This window comes from Pteropus vampyrus, unplaced genomic scaffold (assembly GCF_000151845.1).
Source record: "Pteropus vampyrus isolate Shadow unplaced genomic scaffold, Pvam_2.0 Scaffold39, whole genome shotgun sequence".
Taxonomy (NCBI): domain Eukaryota; kingdom Metazoa; phylum Chordata; class Mammalia; order Chiroptera; family Pteropodidae; genus Pteropus; species Pteropus vampyrus.
The window spans coordinates 7,939,254-7,944,647 of record NW_011888820.1 but is presented as its reverse complement, the minus strand read 5'-3'; the positions used below and the strand labels follow the sequence as shown (position 1 = coordinate 7,944,647).

Below are 5,394 nucleotides of genomic sequence, written 5' to 3'. Positions count from 1 at the left end.
AGTTATACTTACTGTACCAGAGAACTTCTAAAAAGATTAGAAAAGAAAGATATTCAAACCACAACTTTAAACTCATCTCCCATAACCAGATTTTTTTCTAGTGCATTTCGTGTGCTCTGATATTGGAGGGAGGGGATATATGAAATATTTAGTTGCAAAATGTAAACATTTAAACTATACTCGAATATCTATAACCTTGTATTAGAATTGCTTTTTAATTTTAATATGGCAGATGCCTCAAAAAAAAAAAAAAAGAATGGCCTAGATTTTTCTTGGCCTCTGAAAGGATTTTGTTCCAGATGGTATGTACTGGGAGCAGGGTGTGCTGTTTGATTTAAAAAATTCTTCCTAATATCGGTGGCAGGGGGTAGTCTGGGCATCCTGGGCCCCAAGCAGTCATTATAGAACTGTAGATTAGAAAGAGAAGGTGGTCCCATCTCCCCATCACTCTCCAGAGAAGGTGGTCCACCCACTCACCCCATCTTCCTAAATCAGATCCCGATTTTTCCAGAATCTATTTCTCAGGTGATGATTGGCAGATGAGGGGAAGAGGGGTGCAATCCCCAGTGTAGCAAAGACAGGACTGAGTCTTTCTGTGTCTCTCTCAGGAGGGAAGAAATCTTTCTTGGACACCTCTGGCAGACATCCCCTCAGCCCCTTACCCCAGAACCAGGTCACATCCCACTCCTTAACCATCGTGGACAAGAGGATGAGATTGCCATGACTTTCGCAGGCTGAGGAAGGTGACAATGTGCCTCTGGATCATGCATGGGAGGAGTGTATCATGGCTTAGAATGAGTCATAAATGCTGTTCTCTTAGGGAAGAAGAAAGGGGAGATGAATGCTTTATTGTCTAAGAAAAAGCCCTTTCTCGAGGCTAGTGGTAAACTCTCCCAGCGTGCTCTCTAGTTCTCCTGAGGAATAAATCTGCTTACAGGTTGGGGTGTGGGTAGGAGGCAGGCGGTTGTTTGTACTTATGCGGAACTCAGAGAGACCCTCAAAAGTAACTGATTCTCCCCTAGAGAATCTGGAGATTGGACAGAATTAGGGTGGGGAGGTACTCTGCTTGAAGAGAAAGAGAAACCAGGTTTTAGCCCAGTTATGGAAGGCTTTAAGTTGAGGAAGAGCCATGACTGGTTCTGAAAACAGTCTTGCTGTTGCTGGAAGGAGAAGAGTCGAGGGCTATTTCCCAGGTAGTTCAGGGGTAGAAGGTGTGGTGGGGGCGTGAAATTCTCTTTGCTTTTGTCCCCTTCTCCTCTTCGAGAGAGAGCAGAGTAGTACATAAGGAAGAAAATAAAGGAATGGCCCCAATTTCCCATCCCAGCATCAACCTTGTCTGGGTTCCAGCGTGCACGGGACCGACACCTCAGGAGCATGGAGAACGCAGTGGTCCCCTGTGGTGGTCCCTGCCCTGGAGAGATGTGGGCTAGCGCTCCACCTAGCAGGTCTAGTGAACGAAACGCTTAGGTTGGGATTAAATTCCTTCCAAAGAAGGAATTTTGAAAGAGGCTGTATTCATTCAGGAAACTCCTCCTGAGTGCCTACTAAGGGCCAGCTGCTTCCTGGGGACGGAGTGCCCAGACCCTACACTCATAGCCCTTCTAGACAGAGTGGGCCAGTCCTCCTCTCTGTGGCTTGGCCAGATGTTTCTGTAGAGCTGAGCAAAGTGGAACCCTGCAGAGCTGTTCCTGACTGGCAAGATCTAATGTGCAGACGATTACTCACTCTGGGGACTCTGTGACCAAAACTCAGAAAACTTCAGGCCTGACGTGCTTAGCCTCAGAAATCCCCAGGTGCCTGTCTGTTGGCTGCTCCCAAGCCCCCGCCGTCCCCTCAGTGATAAGATACACAAGGAAGGACAATGAAAGATGGATTTTATGACAACAGTTTGGTGACCAGACTATCTCCTGGTCAAGGCTGCTCCAGGCTGGGGCTGATGCAGGTTGGGTCATGGCGAGTCCCCCAGCAGGCAGCTCCATGAGGCCCTCTGACCATGGCATTGTGAGCTCAGCTATGACAGGCCACTGGGGAGTGCCAGATGTGCTCAGAGGTAGAAAGCTTCGGTGACTCATTTCTACACCCTTGACCGGATCCTGTCAAGCGTCTTAGTCAGTGAATGGCAGATTCAGAGGCAGGAAAAAAAAAAAAAAGCCAGCGGAGAGAAGCCCCAGGGCCTGGTCTCTTAGTGGCCAGCCTATAAATGGTTCCTATTTTGGGAGTCCTCACGCTGAACAACGCTGCTTCTGGAAACCCCATGTGATGGTCTAGGGGGCTCAGGAATGTTCCTGTGACTTACCGGTGAGTAAGGCATGCTGAGAGCACATAGGTTCCCCAAGTTCATCTAAGGAGACTTTCTTTTTACATCAGGTGGTAGAAACTGATGAATTGGTGCTGAATACGAATGTGATATCCTCCCAGTTGTTCAAGTATCTCGGCCTTGCCCCATTCCATGTAAGCGGCTCTTCAAGGGCCTCTGAGGCTTCCTCTGAATGCTTAGCAAGCTCAGCTATATATTTCTTGCTTAGTCAAGGAGTTCTAAGTTGTAAAAACAGAAACTTATTCAAACTAACTTAAGCAAAATAGGCAGGTTTTATGCAGGGCTGAGAGGACTTGTGAGAGCAAGGTTGGAAGTGTGACCCCGCTTCAAGGGTGCTGTGAGTTCCCACGCTCCTTGGCAGCCTCCCTCCTGCCCCTCTCTCCTCCCCTCCCCTCCCCACTCCTCCCTTTTCTCCTCCTGCTCCTCCTCCTCCTTCTCCTCCTCCTCCTTCTCCCTCCCTCTCACGCTCTCACATCACAGCCTCTTTTCTTTGCTCTCTCTCCTCTTTTGCCTCAGTCTCCCCTCTCTGCTCACTAGTTCTCTCTAATTCTCCAAACACGTGGACTACCTTGACTGGCAGTACTGTCTGGCATTTCTAATTCCAGATTCCCAGGAGAGAGGTTCACAGTGGCCCAGTGAGACAGGAGGGTACTGCAGTGTAGGATAAACTTGGAGTTGGGGGTTGGAAACAGACTGCTAAGTTGCCTCCTAGGTTTGGCTTCTTTTGGCCAGCCCTACACCACTGCCATCTAAGCTTTGTGTCCAAGGAAGTTCTATGGCCAGAAACAGATGCCTATTCAAACCAGCTTCATTACAGAGAGGGTTTATTGAAAGCTTACAAGTCAGTCTCATATCCAAGGATAGGAAGGGAATTGTCAGGTCATGCTGATAGTGTTTAGAAAACCCCTATATCTCTTTTAAATGTCACATATTCTCTTACACCTGCTTCTTCTGGTACAACTGTCCCATTCTGCTTCTGTCGACAGACTGATTTTTTATATGTCTTTATGGCTCCCCTGCGCCTGTTTATTGTACATGGCTTGTGATTGTTATGGAACTCACTCTGGCACATTTTTCACCATCATTTAACTGATTCAGACTTTCGGTTCCCACTCCAAACTCTTATGTCGTGGGTGCTGGATTTCTGTCTCTGTAATAATCAAATGTGGCTGGCCAGACTTGAGAAAGGTGAGGCAGAATCAGGTAGCTAGAACCTAGGTCTGTCCTTCCTAGAGATGCGGGTTAGGCAGATTCTTAAAGAAAGGAGGTGAGCCAATGGTATCTTCACTGTATCCTGACATGACATTCACTCGGTGATTTGACAAATATTTATTGAGTGCCTGTTTTAGGCTAAAACAGATGCTGGAGATAGGACAATACAGAAGAGAGATCAAACCCTGTCCTCATGGAGTTTATATTCTACTGGGAGGAGATAACCATAAACAAATACACAAGCAAATATATAACATACCAAGCGATATAGAGATAAGTTAAGTGCAGCAGAGAAGATAGAGAGTACGTAGAGAGAAGGGGAAATTTCTGTGTTTGTGGTATATATATTTGGTCTTTGTCCAGGTTTCTGTTACAGAACCCCTAAAACCCTTGGAATTGCCTAAGTGGTAGGAGTGTCTTTCATTATTCATAACAAGCCCCTTTTGATCAAACCTGAATCTGTATATTTGAGGTGACTCTTAGAAGGCCCCTAGATAGTTTCAAGATGAGGGCTAGTCACCAGAAGACTCAACCATGTAATTAGAGGGTTAGAATTTTTAGAGGGGAAAGGACTGGAGATTGAGTTCAATCACTAGTGGCCAACGATTTCACAAATCATGACTATGTAGTGAAATTTTGATAAAAACTCTCAAACAGCGAGGTTCGGGGTATTTCTGGGTTGATGAATACATCGATGTCGGGGGGAGCGTGGCATGACTGGAGAGGGCATGTATGCTCTGGACCGCCCCCTCCCCCATACCATGTCCTATGAATCTCTTCCATTTGATTTTTCCTGAATTATATCCTCAGGATAAAAATAGAATCATAAGTATTAAGCTTTTCTAAGTTCTATGAGTCATTCTAGCAGATTATCAAGTCTGAGGGGGATTGTGGGACCCCCCTCCCCAGATTTGTAGTTGTCTGGGAAGAAGTGCAGGTAACCTGAGGACCCCATATGTGACTGGCATCTGAACTGCGAGCAGTTTCATGGGACTGAGCCCTTAACTAACTCCTGGTAGTGTCAGAATGGAATTAAATTGTAGGATACCCAATGGGTGTTGGAGAATCGGAGCATCATTGTTGGAAAATTATGTAATTTTATATAAGAGGTTCAGGGAAGAGACACTCAAATGAAATGAAAGAGCCAGTCATGGAGATGTCTAGAGGAATAGCGTTTCAGGCAGAAGGAAGAGCAAGAGCAGAGGTTCTGAGGTGTGAATGTATGTGAAGTATTTAAGGAAGAGCAAGGGGAATGCGGTGGCCGGAGCACAAGTGAAGAGTAGAATGGTAGATAAGGTATATGTGTGGACACAGCGTGGCTTGTAGCCTCCAAGCCAGGTGAGCCGTCCCATAGAAAGCTCACAGATTTAAGAGGCACAAATCACACGGTTTAAGGAAGCAATTTAAACTAAAGCATAGAGTTAGAAGCCAGTGGAAAGAAATGGAGTAGACTGACACATGTGCACTGGAGTATAAGCAAGTGGAAAGGCCACTCCACTTAAATTCTGTGTCATACATGTTTGTCTTGTTTCTCTCTGTGCTGCATCAGCCTTCTCCACTGATGGTGTGGTTACAAGGGCCAGAGATGAGGGTGAGGAAGATGGAAGACGCCTGGTATCAGCTTATGCTTGCTCTACTGGAGATCTTGAGCTGTAGTGTTAGCCTGATGAACAGCTATGAGCTTTATTTACATGTCCAGGCAGTTGGGGCTTTGCAGGAGTGTCACTAATGAGTAACTGAAATAAGACCTCATGGATAGCGAGTGCTTCATGTCCTAATGTATATTTAGTATATAATGAATATTCAGTGCTTCACGTGTCTCATGTATATTTAGTGATCATGAATATTTAGTATTTACTTGGTTC

At 45.9% G+C, this 5,394-nt stretch overlaps 1 long non-coding RNA gene across 1 annotated transcript in view; it reads left to right on the top strand.

The window, feature by feature from the left end:
- Positions 1–1,002: 1,002 nt before the first annotated feature.
- LOC111738485 overlaps positions 1,003–5,394 on the top strand; it is a 32,563-nt gene continuing 28,171 nt past the window's right edge. Inside the window, exon 1 of the long non-coding RNA XR_002779861.1 lies at positions 1,003–2,298. This is a non-coding gene — a long non-coding RNA (uncharacterized LOC111738485). The remainder of the gene's footprint in view (positions 2,299–5,394) is intronic.